Below are 21,585 nucleotides of genomic sequence, written 5' to 3' on the forward strand. Positions count from 1 at the left end.
CTTGGAGTTGATCTTAGGATGAGACGAATGATAGGATCATCTTGAAGAGAATCGCACCGGCTGACAAGGATTGACATGACAAAGTCGATGATCGAGAAGGATTAGTATTCACATAGGAACATGAGAACACCACTTAGAAAGAGGCATGGAATCAACATTTGACTTCGAAGCAACTCGAATACCACAACTCCAAACAAAACAAAGGATTGGCTTGCAAAATAAGCCGGAACAAACATATGATAGAGATTTCGTTCGAAATTTTCATGGTGGGGCCTACACGGGCTCGATCATACAGCACCATCGTGTACAAGTACACATGACATATGAAGCGTCCCCGAGTCGACATAGCCAAGGACTCTTTAAGACACAACGAGACCACTGTAAAACCAACCGTGGATAGGCGGACCACTAGACGTCGAACCCCAATTTCGTATCATACATCTGTTGGAAAGATATCCTAAGAGCTACTTGAATTCCCACTTATAAACTCCCAAAACTTTCCGGTTATGCAATCAGGTGTTGGGGATACAGGGGAAGCATAATATCTCACCCAAAACTAGCAAATCCTACATCCAGCTGTATCCATCCTTCAACACATAACCAAGAAACCTTCGAAAATCGTTTACCTCAACCTTCGAAAAGCATCCGTTATACGAGTTATGGCAATACTCCTGAACTCCCCCCCCCCCCAGTACTGGGTGGCATCGAGGTTATCTCACCAACAACTGCATAAAAGAGATTTTCGATGTCGGCGGAACTCAGGTATTCCAGAATCTCAACGATAAAATTGTGACGACAACACCTCGGAGCTCAACCCCTAAATGTCAGGAGGCACCAAGAACATGTTCTCGTCACAAAACCATCGGAACGATTCCAAGATACCCGCATGATCCTAAATTTTTTTAGTGAAATTTGAGAAGAGAAGAGTCAAAACTCTATGTCAGGATGCCTCACCAGAGCGACGAAGGGACTGAGGAGTAAAAAGAAGTCCTACTCTCCGATATATAATCCTATAAGACTCAAAACCATTTTCTAGACTCAACAACGCCAACGATTTGATCAAGCAGGGGCTCCTAAGGTCGGGCAAGGCTCTGATTACCAACTTGTAATGCCCTCGATGCGGCTATATCTCCCACGTGTCGAAGCACGACTTAGAGGTATAACCGCATTGAAAGCAAAGTCGCAAGTGAGGTAATCTTCACAACAACCCATGTAATACAATAAGGGGAAAAGGATACATAGTTGGCTTACAATCGCCACTTCAAACAATACATGAATAAAGCATTACATCATCCAGATACACTCAAGGTCCGACTACGAAACCAAAATAAAAGAAGACTACCCCAAATGCTACATAGATCCCCGATCGACCCCAACTGGGCTCCACTACTGAACAACTAGAACGAAACAACACAAAGGACAAGATCTTCATCGAGCTCCTCCTTGAGCTTGGTTGCGTCACCTATACGGTTTCATCGGCACCTGCAAGCTGGTTTTGGAAGTATATGTGAGTCACGGGGACTCAGCAATCTCACACCCTCGCGATCCAGACTATTTAAGCTTATAGGAAGGGTAAAAGGTATGAGGTGGAGCTACAGCAAGCGACTAGCATATTTGGTGACTAACAAACGCAAATGAGAGAAAGAAGAGAAGGAAAAAGCACGGTCAAGAAACTATGATCAAGAAGTGATCCTAGAACAACCTACGTCAAGCATAACACCAACACCGTGTTCACTTCCCGGACTCCGCCGAGAAGAGACCATCACGGCTACACACGCGGTTGGTGCATTTTTAATTAAGTTCAACTTCAGGTTTTCTACAACCGGACATTAACAAATTCCCATCTGCCCATAACTGCGGGCACGGCTTTCGAAAGTTCAATCCCTGCAGGGGAGTCCCAACTTAGCCCATCACAAGCTCTCACGGTCAATGAAGGATATTCCTTCTCCCAAGAAAATCCGATCAGACTCGGCATCCCCGTTACAGGACATCCTCGACAGTGGTAAAACAAGTCCAGCAAAGCCACTCGAATGTGCCGACAAATCCCGATAGGAGATGCACATATCTCGTTCTCAGGGCACACCGGATTGTCCAAGGTTCCGGTAGGCTAGCCCAGAGTTGACCCTGGTGGCCACCGGCAGCTGACAGGTTGGACCAACACTCAGAGGAGCACTAGCCTGGGGGGGGGGGTTTAAATAAAGATGACCCCTGAGTCTGCAGAACCCAATGGAAAGAAAAGGCTAGGTGGAGAATGGTAAAACCAATGTTGGGCCTTGCTGGAGGAGTTTTATTCAAGGCGAACTGTCAAGGGGTTCCCATTATAACCCAACCGTGTAAGGAACGCAAAATCCGGGAATATAACACCGATACGACGGAAACTAGGGCGGCAAGAGTGGAACAAAACACCAGGCATAAGGCCGAGCCTTCCACCCTTTACCAAGTATATAGATGCATTAATATGAATAAGAGATATTGTGATATCCCAACAAAATATCCATGTTCCAACATGGAACAACTCCAATCTTCACCTGCAACTAACAACGCTATAAGAGGGGCTGAGCAAAGCGGTAACATAGCCAAACAACGGTTTGCTAGGACAAGGTGGGTTAGAGGCTTGGCTTAACAAAAAGGGAGTCATGATAAGCAAGTGGTAGGTATCGCAGCATAGGCATAGCAAAAGAGCGAGCAACTAGCAAGCAAAGATAGAAGTGATTTCGAGGGTATGGTCATCTTGCCTGAAATCCCGCAAGGAAGAAGAACGAGTCCATGAAGAAGACAAATGGACGTAGTCAAACGGGTCCTCACAAACGCGACGTTATCAGAACCAACCCGAAGAAGCAACACTGGAAAGAAGCACACAACATAGTAAACAACCAACACATGAACATGGCATGATATGCGGGATGCGGTATGTGATGCATATGCATGATTTGGAAAGGAATGATTGAATCTGGCCTCAACTTGGAAATACAAGAGTTCCACTGGAAAGGTGAGTTGATTTCGGTCGAAATCGATATAAAGATCACCGGAATCGGATGCACGGTTTGGAAATGCCAAGCATAACAAATATGGCACCGGTCTGCGATAGTCAGCAAGAAGCCATCTAAATGCAGCAAGAACAACATGCTACCGCACTCCAAGATGACAAACAAATACATGGCAGGAATCCACTCAAGATGCTTGACAAAAGATGAACACTGAGCTACGGCCAATTCACTCATTAACAGGTTCAAACAAGCATGGCAAAAGTGCAAAAGATAACAGGTTTCAGACTTAGTGAAATTAACATCAAGCCAGAAATTTATCATTAGGAAGCAATCTTTAGAGCATGAAAACTACAAGCTACAGGAACATATCATGGCAAAGCAAGGCATGGCATGAAGCTACTATAAGCATAAAACAAAAGTCCCTTAGTGACCATGAGCCAAAAGGGATCAAAAAATACAATTGCAAGCATATGAACATAGCAAAAACATAAACAGATTCAGACTGTGAAAAACTGGAGCATGGCAAAACAGTTAACAAGTAGGCGTGTTTCCGAGCTCGATGGACTCACTACAAGGCATTGCATGATAATCTAAGCATACACCCAGCAAATAGACATGGCATAGAAGCTTGAAATGGCAAGAATAACAACATAGCATGCACGGATCAACAACAACAAGCTCGGCAAAATTGCTAAACATGTTAACAATCTGCCAGGAACATTTTATAGCAAAAGTAGAGCTCGATTGACTCAAGCTAGGGTGCTCCATAAATACAAACAAAGACATGGATGGATAGAGCGCCACAATATCTACAAAACATCCTTACTGATCATGCTCAAAAGAGGCACGGATCACTAGGAAACAACATGAACATATGGCATAAAAACAATAACAGGACAAGGACTTGGTGAAATTCTAAGTCCCTGAAATCGGCATCATTGAGTAAGCTACTTTGCATGCTTGTGCTAGTCACCACAAAGATCACAAAAATACATGGCATACACCTCTGTAAAGATGGCATGGCATTCTTCAAAGCACATGTAGAGCTCAGGATCATAGCATGCACACATTAATCATGGCAAAAATGACAAAAGTGCATTTGTTGAAACAGATCTAACACTATCATCACATAGCCCTCTTCCAATAGCATTTCGGGCATCAAGATGAGCTCAAATGAAAATGATGCAATGAGATGAAATGATGTACTCATCGAGGCGAACATTTTGATATGCTACACGCACGAATCGGAGCTATGATGAGAAAGTTATAGCATGTCAGAGTATGCAAAAAATGTTAGGGTTTCGGGGGGAAAAGTCAACCGCTAGGTCAGATCCAGATCAGGATCCAGATTGGGGCACGGACTTCAAGGTCACCGGAAATGGAGCCGCGGTGGCCCGAGCGAGGGAGGACTTGCCGAAACAGTAGCAGGGGACGGCGTGGCGGGAAAGGGGCGGCGCACGGCGGCCGGAGCGCGTCAGGCGGGCGGCGGCGATGCGAGGCGGCCGGCGAACAGGCGAGGCGGCGATGCGGGCGGTCGCCGGCGCGGCGAAGGTCGCGGCGAGGCGGCGCAGAGCCACGGTCATCTCGGGCGGCGGGGAAGCTCCCAGGCGGCGGGGTCGGCGGAGATGGGCGGCGGCGCGCGCGGCCGGGCCGCGGGGGCTCTCCCTGGGCCGGGCGGGTCGGCGCAGCAGGGGAGACCCGGCGGGACAGGTGGCACATCCTCGTTCGTCGGAGGGAGCGGGGAGGACGTGTTCGGCCCAATCGGACACGTCCGGTGGCGAGGGGAGCCGATTTTCTAGGGTTTGGGGAGGAGGAGATCCGAGAATTTCATGGAGGGACCTATATATAAAGGTAGAGGGAGCTAGGAGGCTCCAAATTGAGCACGGTTTTCAGCCACGCGATCGTGATTGAACAATCTAGATGATCGAGAGGGTTTAGGTGGGTTTTGGGCTACTTTGGAGGGGTGTTGTGCTGCAACACACATGAGGCCTTTTCAGTCCCTCGGTTAACCGTTGGAGTATCAAACGAAGTCCAAATGGTACGAAACTTGACAGGAGGTCTACCGGTAGTAAACCAAGGCCGCGTGACAAGTCTTGGTTCAATCCAAAAACGTTTAACACCCGCACATGAAAAGAGGTAGAAAGGGACACTGGGTGACATAGGAGCATCGGATTGCAAAACGGACAACGGGAAAAATGCTCGGATGCAAGAGACGAACATGTATGCAAAAGAAATGCACATGATTACATTATATGAGATGCATGACACGCAAGCAATGACAAGGCAACAACAGCGAATAACTAGAGACACCTGGCACATCGGTCTTGGGGCGTTACACGCCTCCTGTTACCATCCACATTAGACGCACAGTTCAGGACCCCCTACCCGAGAAACGCCGGTTTTGACACCGACATTGGTGTTTTCATTGAGAGTTCCGCTGTGTGATCGGCAAAAGAATCGATGGCTCGTCTGCAGGTCAACTGCGATGCCGGCATCTTCGTCGCCGACTCGACTGGTCACCTTGGCTCGATCGAGGACCGTTCTCCATCTCCGATCGTCATGTTCGGACGAGGTCCTTCATCAACATCAACTCCGATCTCTGTCAAGATCATGGAGGAATCATCCATGGAGCTCGAGGGCTCAACGTCAACATTGCCCTCGGGCGACCGTGTTGTTTTTCCGAATATCGAACTTGTATCCGCTGCCACCATCTCTTAGAGCGTCGCTTTGACGATCCCTTTGGTGGAATTGTGCGTAATTGAGTCTACAACAACCATGCAAAATTTCGTCGAGTTCTGATGGAGGAATCTCCGGCAATCTACGATATACCGGAGCCCTGTCAAATCTGGACGGGAATCTGGACAAGTTTAGGGCGTGGTCTCCAGCACCTAGCTCCGACGTCCTTTGGAAGATCCAACCGTTGATCGGCTGCGGAATTCCTATATCTAACACCCCTCAAAATTTCAGCTCGATCCGACCGTCCAAACTCCGGAAACCTTCTGATTAGTGCATCATTTTTCGGGTCTGTTTTCTGCGCTAATACGGATCCGACCCGAATTCATGTTTCTTTATGAACGTGATATGAGACAACCTTATAAAAGGAATTTTCTCCTAGGGTATTGTGCGTTGTTTTTAAACACGTGCCCATAAAATTTTAAGCCTCCTAGGAGGTAATCTTCACTATCATGATGGTGTCAAACTAGTCCGGCAATACTGCTCCACGGCTACCGACCTGCGCTAGACACGTCGTCGCCTTTTGAGCCGAGCTCAACTTCTTCGAATCATCATCTCGGCGAGCGAACAAGAGTTCGGAATCAACAAGGATAAATCATCACCAACATTGCCGCCCCACGGAATACATGGAGCGGGAACACAGGCATCGCCGCATGGTCACTTCATCAAACCGGCATTGACCGCGTCACAAGTTACGACCTGCGTCGGCATGGCTGCACTGTAGCTTATTCAAGCTGATGTCCATCATGCTGAACTGCTTCAACACCTCGACTGACACGGCAGCTGCAACGTCTCCTTACCGACCTGCTCCGTCTCCTCGGCTAGACCGAGGGCTTCACCATCTCTTCATCAACTTACTTCGGAGACTTCGGCGTCACCAGCCGACCAGCTTCATCACATTAAATGGGCCACAGGCTTTTCCTCGGCGAGCCAACCTTTGCTAGCATCGCCATGCCACCGCTTCATCACCCATCAGACAATGGGTGTGCGGTTTCAGCCCCAATTTTGGGAGTAACCTTTCTCCAGATTGCTACAACAGATAAACCAGGTGCTATCAATCCTATTATTTTTTCTTGCTTGGGTTTATTTTTCCCAAGGAATTATTACTCCGGTTTGTTTCATCATCTATACACAGGTCTATCAAATGGTGGCCGCATTAACAACGGTCGCGTGGTGGTTCGGTCAGTTTTCGTATACAGTTCGGCGAATGCCGCATCTGGAACTCAGACCGGCCTGCGAATTCGGGCTTGGCCATGCCTTCACCGCGTCACGCCGACGCCCTGTATCGACATGACTTCGGCGCCAGGCCACATCTCTTTCAATAAATTATTTTTGCAAAAAAGCAATTATCCTTTTTGGACCGCACTATTTTATGTGTGTAGGTGATCGACTTCGACTGTGTCACGTAGTCTCTTCGGCAAGCCGATGTCGTCGTCCCAATCGGCGTAAATTGGCTCGCGTGATCACCTTGTTGGCCGTGTTGCCATACCGACGTGTTCGGTTGCCTCGGGGATTTCGGCATCACCGAGAGAGCTCTACCTCATCGAGTGTTCGGCGCACAGGCCATATTTCTTTTATTACTCACTTTGCATAAATTATTGATTATGCAACAATTTTTTTAATTATTATTATTCCTATTATCTCCGGCTTGCACTATTTTCTATGCACAGGTAGATAATCCGGGCAGCGCTGTCACCGCGGCGTGCCGACATACCATGTCACCTCGGCTGACCCGGAGCTTCGTCATCACTTCATTAACACACGCTGGGGGATTCGGCGTCACACTACCGGCCTACTCTGTCGCCGCGGTCGGACTGGAGTTTTCACCTCGCCCATCGACTATGCCGCGTCACCACTTCATCAAGCCGAGTCCTTTACTCGGACATCTCGGGACCGGCTTGGGGGCTGGGATCTCATCCCGCCACAATCTCGGCCTGCGTCATCAACATCGAGCACATTAACCAGCTAAGTCGCTTTCATGCTCAAAAACTTTCAGTTTTAAATTTTGTTCGGTTCGACCAAGCATTATACTTTTCGGCACAAAGCTGTTTGTGACAAAGTTTCTTGTCAAAACTTTGTTCGTGACTCGCATATTCAAATACCCCGTTTATTTGGGGGCTCCCTTGATGGAGCTTTTCCTCTTTCATATGATTATACTTGTACGGCTTCGTTCCTTGTTCGTGTATTACGCCACAATATGCACCATATTGACCTAAGCGATTTGCAAGCTGGGTTGCCTCGCTCCTGTGTTTACCCCTACGTTCCCGATTGTTCGGCTAGGGAGTAAAGGGAGCACCTCTGCGATTGTCATGACCGGGTCATCCGAGCTCTAACCTCAGACTGGGTGAAGCCGAAAGCTAGCGCTCTTATTGTTTTCAATCATGGTCGGCACACAACGGAACTCATGAGTACAAAAAATCTATTGCACAAGTCTCATAGTAATAATGAGCATCGAAGAAAGGTATCGGTGGGGGTACTATTTTCTTCGAAGATGCTTCTTACACTTCGTTAGTAATATAGCATAAGTTCCCTGAGCGCGCTTTGTCCGTTACATCCTTATGGCCTGATTGCCTGGTCATCGGAAACACCATCGATACTCTCGACAGGCAGAGTACATGACACTCTTCGGCCCTTGGCCGAAGAGGGAGAAGCCAACGGTCGGTTAAGATGCGTTTAAAGTTCAGGTGAACACATATATGATATAAGTACTTCGGTACATACAATCATTATACATAAAATTCTTTTACCCAAGTCACTTGGGGGCTCTTAAAATTTATATATGAGCTGTAAATGTGTTTTCTTCTTGGTCGTTGTCAAAACACGACAGAAGCACAATTTTTTTCTCTTCCAATTTTCGGATTGGCACCAAACACTTGATCTTGTTCGGACGTCATGTTTTTACTGACTTTTTTGGTTTTCCAAGCTTTTTGCACTTTTAAACTATTTGTGTGTTTTCAGCACAAGTCTCGCAGTGCAACGCCGGACACCTTTATAGATTCGGCAAAAACATTCTCGGATATTGCTATATATGCATCGGTTTCGAATTGTGTCTTCGATCAATAGTTGGGTTGCCCAGCTCCTGCGCTTGCCTCCTACGTTCCGCTTTGTTCGGCTAGGTGTGCAAAGGGAGAACCACTACGATTGTGCTTCCAGCTCACATGGTTAAGCACCTCCGTGGAGAAAGCCAAAAACTGACTGTCACAATAAGCATAAACCGGTCAGCGATCCGATGACTGTGTTAAATGATGGGCCATTCATAACATTGGCCGAAGTGTTTACGGCTTGACCTCGACTGTCGCCGAACACTACCGGGGGCTAGTAACTGGCCTCCCAAACTAAATCCTCAATATTTTGCTCTTACATTAGAGCTGAGGTTTCATGATCATGCTTAGCATGACAACCCAAAGAAAGGAACTGATAGCGGGACTATTTTCTTTGGAAGACATTTCTTATGTTAAATAGTAATATAACATATCTCTCTACGTACCTTTGATTATAAAACCGTATGGCCGGATTGCCTTGTTTTCCATAAATCTTTGCCCTTATAACAGCTTTATAAAGTAGGAAAACACTCCTCGGCTACTGACCGAAGAGGTTAAAGCCGATGGTCGGTCAACAAAGTTTTATACAATGCGGATCCGAGCATTAATGATGTAAAGTACTTGGATACATAGAGTCATTACACATAATTTGTGATTTTACTATGGATATCGATCCTCAATTCGGCCACCCGTGCCCGCATTAAGACTCGGGGGCTACTGGGCTTCAGGCTTATCATTTACTAATATTAAAGGGGCACATCGATCCCCTGATCTGGTGTTGCCACCTGACCAGTGTCTCTGGGGCAACTGCATTGGCAATACAGTGCAGAAAAATTTAAGTGCAATATAGTTTTCGAGGAGATTATGATCCTCAGGTTGGTCGGCCGCACCCAACCTGAGTCTCGAGGACTCTGCGCACCGCTTTTTGTGTCCTGAAGTATTCTGCCGAGCTAGGAGTTGATCCTCAGACCGATTTTGCAAATCAACCTGAGTCTCAGCGGCTACTGGGATCAGCGGTCTTGTGTCATCATTCAGGTGCATCTCGGGTTTTAGACCGACACACACCTTCAGGGCTACTGGCTATATATCTTGGCAGAGAATAAATTGCACCACTAAAAAATATTGACAAAAAATCGGCCCACAGTCGGGGTGGTGCACCACCTCGGAAGCAGTCCGGCATAAAGCTCGAGCGCGAGTGGCTTGCTCCATAGAGGGCATTTCCGACATTAAGCTCGGCTAAACTCCTTCAACTTTTTTGAACCAAGGTGATTTATGACACCTCGGATATAGTCCGTCGGTGGATCTTGGATACAGTCCGGCGTTGGAGCTTGGACATAGTGTGACGTTGGAGCTCGGATACATTCCGGCATTGGAGCTCAGAAAGCGGTTCGGCGTTGGTGCTCGGCTGCAAAAGATACCCCGAATGCAGTCCGACATTGGAGCTCGGACGCAAGAGGACACTGTCGCCCGGGAACAACTTCAAACCCGAGGTGTGGCATAAAAATAACAAGGCATTCATAAAGGCCGGAAACTTAAAGGGGCTCCTCGGGTACCCGACGTATAAACTCTTCGGATGCACGTTGGTGATCCTCAAGATTGACGAAGATTTGTTGAACCAGTTTTCAAGACCGGTGACCAAAGATGAAGAATAGTTCAGAAGAATCGAGGAGCATCCCCAACTTGAAGACCGATTCAGGGTCTACTGATGGTGTCCTGGACTAGGGGGTACTCACCACATCGTCTCTCGGTCAGTTAGATTGGGCAGAGGACCCCCATGGTCGTATACTCATGGGCCAGTTCGGATAGCTTCCGCATACAAGGAAGATACCACAAGACTTGGCGGTCAAGACAAGGACTCCTCTCCCACTGGCGTATTCGGATAGGACTCTTGTTATCCTAGGCCTCTGGCGCATTATATAAACCAGGGCCAGGCTAGTCGATAGATATACAAACAATCATACCATAGGCTAGCTTCTAGGGTTTAGCCTCTACGATCTCGTGGTAGATCAACTCTTGTAATACTCATATCATCAAGATCAATCAAGCAGGACGTAGGGTATTACCTCCATCGAGAGGGCCCGAACCTGGGTAAACATCGTGTCCCCCGCCTCCTGTTACAATCCGCCTTAGACACACAGTTCGGGACCCCCTGCCCGAGATCCGCCGGTTTTGACACTGACACCGGCTTAATGCATGAACACACCGGCGAGTTATCATATCCTCAATGCCACTGTCAGATTGAATAGACTGATGAAGACATCAATAATGTGACCAAATCTCTGTTAAATGAGAGCTTGGAAGACTACAGTAAAGCCGAATTGAATCCTTTCTGCGTTCTTAACAAACCGCCAGCTGTAAGTTATTCACCAACTTCACCATTGAATTATACCTTCACTTCGGTTGCTTTTTCATACCCATTTAACGTTTTGCAGGCCGATTCACCTTTTTGGACTAAGAAGCTGCAGGATAAGACAGCCAGGAAAACTCAGACAAAGAGCAAAGCTATCAAAAAGCCTGCTCAGAAAAAGACCAACCCCGCCGAGTTATTCAACTTGGATAATAACGATGATGACGATGATGACGAGTCAGAGGTAGAACTTGACTCCCTTGGCTCATTCTTTGTACATCTTATTGACAATGACCATTATCAGGATGATGCGGAGGCCAGCCATGCAGATGACGAAGTGGTAATTACTCTTTCCTCTGGCTCAGAACCTCTGCCAACATAGAAAACTCGACAAGCAAGCCGGAAAGTAAGATTTTCTCACCCTTTAGCTTACTTGGATCCCAACTTTATTTTGAAGAAGCAGCAACATGAAGCTCGCCGCACAACCCGGAATAGCGACGGCAGGATTCTTTCCTCCGGCTTACCCAACACACTAGCGCCTCGCAAGCGTCGACCGGAGGTTTCAAACATTCCTGACTTAGCTTATCCCAAGGTGGGTCTTTTTCGACAACCTCTTAACCCATTCGATTCAAACTATCAGGGAACATCTCACTCCTCATCCGGCGAGTCAACTGGAACTCAGATTCTGGCCTTCAATGTTGCTCCTGGGTAAGAAATATTTAATCATTTGAAACTTCATGCCTGATTGATATGCTGACATCTTTGTATTTCTTTTTTCATTGGCGTAGCCAAGCCCAGCAAGAAGGCGAAACTGAACAAACCAGCTGAAGATTCCAACCCTTCTGAGCCGGAAAAGCAGTTGCCAAAGGCCTCTCAACAAACTACTAAGGCTACCATTGATGACCCGCCGCCAGAAGAGCACGACATCACCATAGATCATGTAGACGTTGAGCCGGTCATCACTAAGCCGCCAAGTCCCATCAAGCCCGCTGGAGAAAAAGTTGACGATGTCATCATTACCGGGCTTGGTTATACAGTGCCGGGTAACCCTACTACCTTATCCAAGCACAACGCCAAGGAAGAATTTACTGTTGCTGATAAAGGCAAGTGGAAGGTAGACTTGGAAAGGTATGCCCAATTTAGCGCCGAAGAGATTCACTCCGGTTACTTAAACCGCCTTTATACCAGCTGTGATTTTGAAGCCGGCCTAGTCAACCTGATGAAAGAGCGTTTTGATGTGAACATTATTATCTTCTCCATATATATATATCTGTCAGCCGCCAAGTCTACTGGATATGATAGCAGTGAATATATTGTAGACTTTTAGATAGTCATAAATATATGAAGATCAAAACTAGTAGCCCCCAAGGGCTGGCTTAAACTATCGATTTAAGTCGGGACTTCAAATTAGCAGTGATCAACTTTGCACTGGTAGCCCACAAGGGCCGGTTTAATCAACATGAATAAACCGGGACTTACCACCATGGCTGAAAATAAAATCCAAGTATGTAGCCTTTATCAACTGCATCACATCATTTTTCCCGGGTCATGATATAAACTTGTCTTTTAAAAGAGCAATAGGCATTAGCCCCCAAGTGCCAAGGAAAATACTTGTATTATGCTTGGGACTGCAGAAATGATCATAATACCTTCCATGTTGTTCATGTCGCAAGCTGAACTAAATGAATAGGAGACCCAAGTCAATGACCTGAGGGCCAATATTCAAACTCAACAATCTGAGACCTCAAAAGCCAAATCAGAGCTGAGGACTGCATTAGAGAACATTGAGAAGTTGAAACAGAGCTTCAGCACTGATAGAACCGGCTAGGAGACTGAGAAGGCAGCTTTACTAAAAAGAGGGGAGGACGGCGAAGCAGCCCTTAAACTGGTAACTGACGAGTTGTCTGGTTTAAAGCATCAAATCAACAGCATGACATCGGCCATCTTTGGTCAGTACCTTCCCTTGCATCAATAGTATATCATAATCATCTGCTGGTTTGCCAATATTTTTGCGGATGTAGGCTCCTGAAGTGCCAAGTTGGGTTCAGACATGCGCATCAAACTTAAGGCTGTCTATACTCTGGTAGAACATCTATATACTGGCGCTCAACAGACAATCTCTGCTGCTATTCATAAGAAGCCTCCACCCACCCTCATCAAGGAAACACTGGAGAGGCTATCGGTGCTGCCCCAAAGGATTGAGGATTTAAAGCAAGCAGCTGCTAGAGCCGGCGCCATGACTGCCTTAAGCCGGGCAAAGGCATGGCAAGCAGATCTCGATCAAGAAGATTTAGCCAATGGTTTCCCTACTGTGAAAGAAGACGGGTCTCCCTTCAGCGCTGATGATTTTGCACAAATAGCGAGGGAAATGCGTCCGTTAGCAAGCAAACTGGCTGAAGAAACAAATCTCTCCCAATACCAGGCGGCTTATCATGCTGATAACAAGAAGGTGAAGGTGTCGGTTCATCAACAGGTGGATCTCATCCCACCGAATCATAAGCACACCTTCGCTCCTGACATTGATCCATCAAATCTTATCGATGATGAGGCTGTGCTTAGAGCTTTAACTGGTATCAACTGGGCTATGCCTGACTTCCAGCCAATGGATAATCAAGGAGATGAAGAAGAAGTGCGGGATGATCCGAAGGCTTCAACCCGCCATGACTAGAAGTCTGAATTCATGATCCGGTTTACCAGCCATAGAATTTGGATGCTATGTCTCAAAAACATTTATCCTTTTGGGCGTCAGGTGCCTTGTAATAAGCTAGTTAAAAAATGATCTGTCGTGCCATCGTGCATGTTTTATTTGCATAACACTGCCGATCCATTATTTGAAGCTCTGCCACTTATGCTCATAATACCATCAATTATGCAGACCATACTTAGCATGTTTTCCTGCACATAAGCAAATAACAGGTGCCCTGGCGGTTTACCCCAGGACGGGCCACAATACCTCATATAAGAACCACTAATGACTAAATAGTCCATAACCAGGGCCGGTTTATCAAAACATCATATAATCACAACAAAATAAATATCATACCTATGATATTTGTTCACACTGTCAGCTTATCATACATCATGCAGTAAGGGTCACAGCCGAAAGATTGAGAGCACAATGCCCTGTTCAATTTATTCATACCGCCGGCTTACAATGCCATATGCAGCAAGGGGTAACATCGCAAAGCTTAGAGCCAGCACTCCAAGCACATAGTCATCATCCACTAGCGACTTAAAGTCCAAAACCAGGCCGGGTTAACAAAACTCCGGATAGATTCATATATGAACAATAAGGCAACGTGGCCCTAATCAATTTTCAACCATATAGCAATATGGCAACAAAAGATGAATCTCAAAAAATATTTAAAGCAAATATAAATCAGAAAAACAAGGCATTCATAGGCTACCAAGCCTCAATGTCAAGTGTTATTCAAGGGCCGCATAGCCGCCGAGTTAAACCTTAATTCAAACACGTAAGACGGACCTCACATGACCAATCGCCATTTTAACCTTGACAAATTCAGTGTCTTTATAAGATTGATTGTCAAGAGTACGGCGAGTCATTCCAGTATTACCTGGTCGGAGTGGCAGTCAAACAAGGGCAAGATAACCCGGATTTTTGGTGAATGCACCTGGCGTCTAAGCCTATTACAAGGGACAACAAAGCTCTGTTCATTAATAGGAGCCCCCAAGTAATATTTCATTCCATGCGTATAAGCCGGATTAATAGGGTGGTCATAGCTATGCTCAATGAGCAGGAAGCCCCCAGGTATTTTGTAATCATGGCGTACAAGACTGATCAAGAGGATAGTCATAGCTATGCTCAATAAGCAGGAAGCCCCCAAGCGATCGTATGAAGTGATAATAAAGACTCATATTCTCATAAATGAAACAACAGAGGCCCTGAATTACCAGGGATGCCGGCTTTATTATATTCATCATAATATATACATTGACAAAATATGTACATTACAAGAGCCGGTGGCTCAGGTGTAATAAGGCCGAAGATGAGCAATATTCCACGACCAGCGGGTCTCCTCCTCCGACGTGCGTGTCCTTGTGGTCTTGAACATCAATAAGGTAGTATGACCCATTGTTCAAATTTTTGCTGACCACAAAGGGCCCTTCCCAAGGTGGGGATAGCTTGTGCATGTCAGTTTGATCCTGGATGAGCTGGAGCACCAAATCTCCTTCTTGAAAGGTCCTAGTTTTAACCCAGCGACTATGATAATGACACAGATCTTGCTGGTAAATCACCGAACGAGCCGCCGCACGGTCACGCTCCTCATCCAATAGGTCAAGAGCATCTTGACGTGCTTTTTCATTATCAGCTTCAACATAAGCCGCCACACGGGGTGAGTCGTGACGGATGTCACTAGGGAGAACCGCCTCTGCTCCGTAAACCATGAAGAAAGGTGTGTAACCCGTAGATCTGTTGGGGGTAGTATTGATACTCCATAACACTGAGGGAAATTCCTCCACCCAACAACCCGGCGTCCTCTGCAAAGGGACCATAAGCCGGGCCTTGATGCCTCTCAAAATTTCTTGATTGGCTCTTTCAGCTTGGCCATTGGACTGGGGGTGAGCCACTAATGATACATCAAGACGAATATGCTCGCATTGACAAAATTCTTTCATAGCACCCTTGGACAGATTAGTGCCATTATCAGTTATAATGGTGTGAGGAAAGCCAAACCGAAAAATCACCTTTTTGATGAACTAAACCGCTATTATCGCGTCACACTTACTGACCGGCTCTGCTTCAACCCACTTTGTGAATTTGTCAACCACCACTAAAAGGTGAGTCTTTTTATTTTTGTACCTTTTGAAAGGTCCAACCATATCTAGCTCTGAGACTGCAAACGACCAAGTAATTGGAATCATCCTCAATTCTTGAGTCGGCACATGAGCTCGTCGTGAAAATTTCTGACAACCATCACATTTACTTACCAAATCCTCTGCATCATCATGAGCCGTCAGCCAATAAAACCCATGATGAAAAGCCTTGGCTACGAGGGACTTAGAGCCGGCATGATGACCACAATCTCCTTCATGAATCTCTCGTAGGAGAAACACAATGTTGAAACACCTCTGTAACACTGCAGCGATGCAACTCTCCATTGACAATAGTCATTAACTTAGACCGTTGGGTTATCTGCCTGGCTAAAGTTTCATCTTCAGGTAACTCGCCCCGGGTCATATAAGACAAATATGGAACTGTCCAATCAGGAATAACATGAAGAGCCGCCACCAATTGTGCCTCCGGGTCAGGAATAGCAAGATCCACCTCCGTAGGCAATTTGACTAAAGGGTTATGCAGAATATCAAGGAAAACATTAGGTGGTACCGGCTTACGATGGGACCCTAGCCGGCTCAAAGCATCAGCCGCCTCATTTTTCCTGTGATCAACATGTTCCACTTGATAGCCTTTGAAATGACCAGCAATAGCATCAACCTCCCGGCGGTAAGCCGCCATGAGTGAGTCTATAGAATCCGAAGTGCCTGAGACTTGCTGAGCCACCAAATCTGAGTCAGCAAAGCACCTTACCCGGCTTAGATTCATCTCCTTAGCCATTCGAAGACCATGGATCAAGGCTTCATACTCAGCTGCATTGTTAGTACAAGGGAACATCAACCTTAAAACATAACAAAATTTATCACCTCGTGGGGAAGTCAAAACAACTCCAGCCCCCGAGCCTTCCAACTGCCTAGATCCATCAAAGTGAATAGTCCAATATGTGCTATCCGGCTTTTCCTCAGGCATCTGCAGCTCTGTCCAATCATTGATGAAATCCACAAGTGCTTGAGACTTGATAGCTGTGTGAGGCGTATACTTCAAACCATGGGGTCCAAGCTCAGTGGCCCACTTGGCTACCCGACCCGTGGCCTCTCCGTTCTGAATAATATCCCCTAAAGGAGTAGAACTAACCACAGTGATGGGATAACCAAGGAAATATTGCTTGAGCTTTCGACTAGCCATGAAAACCCCATATACCAGCTTCTACCAATGCGGATACCTCTGCTTGTATTCAATGAGCACCTCACTGATATAATAAACCGGTCGTTGAACCGGATCTTCCTTGCCTGCTTCCCTCCGTTCCACCACAATCGCTACACTGACATCTCGGCCATTGGCAGCTACATATAACAACAAGGGCTCCTTATCAATAGGAGTGGCAAGGATCGGTGGCTTAGCTAACTGTTTCTTCAAGGCTTCAAATGCCTGATCAGCACCATCACTCCACACAATGTGATCTGCTTTCTTCATCATCTAGTACAGAGGGATAGCTTTTTCTCCCAACCGGCTTATGAACCGGCTTAAGGCCACAATACGACCCGCCAGACGCTGAACATCATTAATGCACGCCGGCTTAGCCAAAGAAGTAGTAGTCTTGATTTTCTCTGGGTTAGCTTCAATGCCTCGTTCCGAAACCAAAAAACCCAAGAGCTTGCCTGCTGGCGAACCAAAAACACACTTGGCCGGGTTAACCATCATCTTGTAGACCCGGAGATTGCCAAAGGTCTCTTTCAAATCATCTATCAAGGTTTCCTTCTACCTGGATTTCACAACAATATCATCCACATAAGCATGAACATTGCGTCCAATCTGACCATGAAGGCAATTTTGAACACAGCGCTGGTAAGTCGCCTAGGCACTCTTAAGCCCAAAAGGCATAGGCACATAGCAGAAGGCTCCAAAGGGAGTGATGAAGGTTGTCTTCTCCTGGTCCTTAACTGCCATCTTGATCCGATGATACCCAGAATAAGCATCCAAAAAACTCAAATGTTCACAACCCGTCGTAGCATCAATAATCTGATCAATATGAGGGAGAGTGAAAGGATCGGCCGGACAGGCTTTATTAAGGTCTGTGTAATCCACACACATGCGCCAAGTACCATTTTTCTTAAGCACCAGCACCGGGTTAGCCAACCATTCAGGATGAAAAACTTCAATAATGAACCCAGCTGCCAAGAGCCGGGCCACTTCTTGACCAATGGCCTTATGTGTCTCCTCATTAAAACGATGAAGGAATTGCTTGACCGGTTTAAATTTTGGACTGATATTGAGAGTGTGCTCAGCGAGTTCCCTCGGTACACGTGGCATATCTGAAGGCTTCCATGCAAAGATGTCCCAGTTCTCATGGATGAACCCGATGAGCGCGCTTTCCTATTTTGGATCCAGATTAGCACTGATACTGAACTGTTTAGATGAATCACCAGGAACAAAATCAACCATCTTAGTGTATCTGCCGACTTAAACTTCAACAGAGGGTCATGCTCTGTGGTTGGTTTCTTCAAAGGTGTCATATTTGCCGAGTCAACATTATCTTTGTAAAACTTCAGCTCCTCTGTTGCACAAACAGACTCAGCATAAGCAGCATCGCCCTCTTCACATTCCAAAGATGTGACGCCCTCGATTCGACCATACACTAATCATACACGCAAATGTGTATGATCAAGATCAGGGACTCACGGGAAGATATCACAACACAACTCTAGACACAAATTCAAATAATACAAGCTTCATATTACAAGCCAGGGGCCTCGAGGGCTCGAATACATAGCTCGATACACATGAGTCAACGGAAGTAACAATATCTAGGTACAAACATAAGTTAAACAAGGATGCCTTGAGAAGGCAAACACAAAAGCAACAACGATCGAACAAGCAAGGCCTCCTGCCTGGGACCTCCTAACTACTCCTGGTCTTCGGCGGCCTCCATGTAGTAGTATGCATCAGCGGTGGCATCCGGCTCCAGGGATCCACCATCTGGTTGCAACAACCAGAAAGAAGGAAGAAAGGGGAAAGGGGGGTAGGAAAGCAACCGTGAGTACTCATCCAGAGTACTCGCAAGCATCAGATCTATACTAAGTATGCATTGGTATCAAATGGAAGGGTTGTATCTGTGGACTGAACCACAGAATGCCAGAATAGAGGGGAAGGCCTAGCCTATCAAAGACTAGCATCTTCAAGCAGCTCCAAGCATCTTGCAGCATGTAGAGAGTAAAGAATATCATATTTTAATTATCAAACATGTTGTAACATTAACGCCCAGAGATCCTTCCTCGACTCCTTGCGAGAAAGAAATCCCGGAGCCACATATCCATCTCATATCTCAAGTATCCATTTCTCATTGTAATAGATCAGGATACAAGTCTGAACGTCCATTACCGTGGACACGGTATTCAAATATATATCTTCCCTGTAGGGGTGCACCATGTTACCCAACACGCTCGATCACTCTGGCCGGACACACTTTTCCGGGTCAATGCCCGGCCTTGGAAGGTCACAACCTAGGCTCAGTAGAGAGGTCCCCGCCGGTCTACATCCTAAGCACTCCAGGGTCTTGGGCCCATCGCCCGTTGCACTCTGGGTCATTGTGTGCAGGGTGAATACCAGCGCCGCTTCGGATGGCCAGCATGATTCGACCGTGCCATAATGTTGAACTGGACGTCTGACAAAGCTTCTGCTAACACTGCGACGTCGAGGCCCATATCTATTCTCGCATAGTGGTTAGTGCGTAAAGGACAGATGCCAACTCAGAACAAATACCCAAACATGTTAGTGCATTAGGGGCTCGCGGAGACGAGGAGAGACTCATGATAATGTGACCCCGTCGCCCCGTCTCATGGACTTACTATAGCGACCCAACCTCAAATGGTCAAGTCTCTATGCTTCAGTGTCATCCCTGGATCGGTAATGCTGACACACACAATACTTGAAGGATTTATAACAGAGTAGCAATCACACACTTATTACATCGAATGTCTCAAAAGAGAACTTATTACAATAAATATGGCTTAAGCCATCTAATATGATAACAGCGGAAGGCTTGGAAGATAAAGTGAGTCCATCAACTCCAACGGCATAGCTGAGCTGCACGGCAACGACCTAACGAACCTTACTCCTCGTCTGAAAAGTCGGCAACATAATACGTTGCAGCCCGAAAACGGGTCAGCACATGGAATATGCTGGCAATATAACACAGTAGAGCAAGAACAGAATAATGCTATCACTACATGCATATTTGGCTGGTGGAAAGCTCTATGGTTATAGTTTTTGCAAAAAGCCAATTTTTTCCTACAACAAAGGAATAGATTTTATTTAACTATCATGGTAGTTGAAACATCATTGAGAAGGTTCCTCCAACTCAATCCCAATTAAAAGTAATTATCAACCCAACAATATTAATTTAGAGTGATGAGATACATATGATAATCCAAGGACTAGATACTCAAGAATTGTCCATAACCGGGGACACGGCTAACCATGATTAGAGGTTTGTGCACTTTTCCCCACAAGACCCGATCTCCTCCGTTGGATTTCTCGCACTACAGGGTGTTTGAGAAACGGATGACCGAGACACAGTCTTTCAGAAACATTTACTCTTTACTCCGGGCAGACCATACCAACCTAAATCCCTCTACCTGCTGATCCACCTCTTCGAGAGCTCATGTAACTTACTCAGCTATTCTAGAGCCCATAATAGCACGTGGCTGCACACATAAGTTTCTAGCATGAAATATCTCGGTTCCCTTTGAGCCTGGGTGGAAGACCTTAGGATTATCACACGGGTACTCCGAGATATCCTAGGACAACACTAGATTCTCCAGGTGCCCGACAAACAATCCACCCAGATGTGTATTCAAGTTGCCACCTTAAGTTGAACCATTAATTAACAATCTCACATCTGTCATGGATTTCACTCACCCAAACCACGTCTACGAGCATAGCATAGCAATATAAGCAATACGTAGAAGTAACTCCCAAGGGTTTGATAATAACAGGGCAATAGGTTCTACCTCATTAACTACTTCCCAACCCACATGTTAATCACATCCTAATCATGCAATGTTTCAGGATTGGAGCTAATGCATAAAAACTGGGTGATAAAGGGGTATGATCAAAGTGTTACTTGCCTTGCTGATGACCCGCAAAACCTAACGATTCGAAGTAGCACGCTTCGCACTCCGGGTGTTCTATCGCAAACAAGAAATAGCATACATAAGAAATCAAGCAAAGAAGCATGGATAAAACTCAAATAAGAAGATCTAACCAGAAAGTTCAACTTAAGAACTCTGGTTTGCAAAAAGAATCAAATCAAACGGGGCAACGAAACTCAAACTACGAAAGAAACAAGGTCTGTTTACTATTCTGGACTAAAGTCAAATTTTATAGTATCAAAACCTTGTTCAAGTTGATTAAACAGAAAGAGGGTTTCGAGACGAAGATCTAGGCGCTTGAATCGCCTGATTCTGACAAACGAGCGAAAAGATAAACTAAAACAAAAACCGGATCAGAAATCGCGATCGAAAATAATCGCGGAAAATCCGAGAAAAAGAAAAAGTGACGAACAGGCTAACGAACGAACGTTCGCTTTCTGCGGCTAACAAGTGAACACCGTTCGTTAAAACGAACGTACGGATGAACGTCCGCTAAATAACTAAACCGAGAAAAATCGGTGAACCGATCTAT

Source organism: Triticum urartu, chromosome 2A (assembly GCF_056163025.1).
Source record: "Triticum urartu cultivar PI428250 chromosome 2A, HENAU_Tu73, whole genome shotgun sequence".
NCBI classification, from domain to species: Eukaryota; Viridiplantae; Streptophyta; class Magnoliopsida; order Poales; family Poaceae; genus Triticum; species Triticum urartu.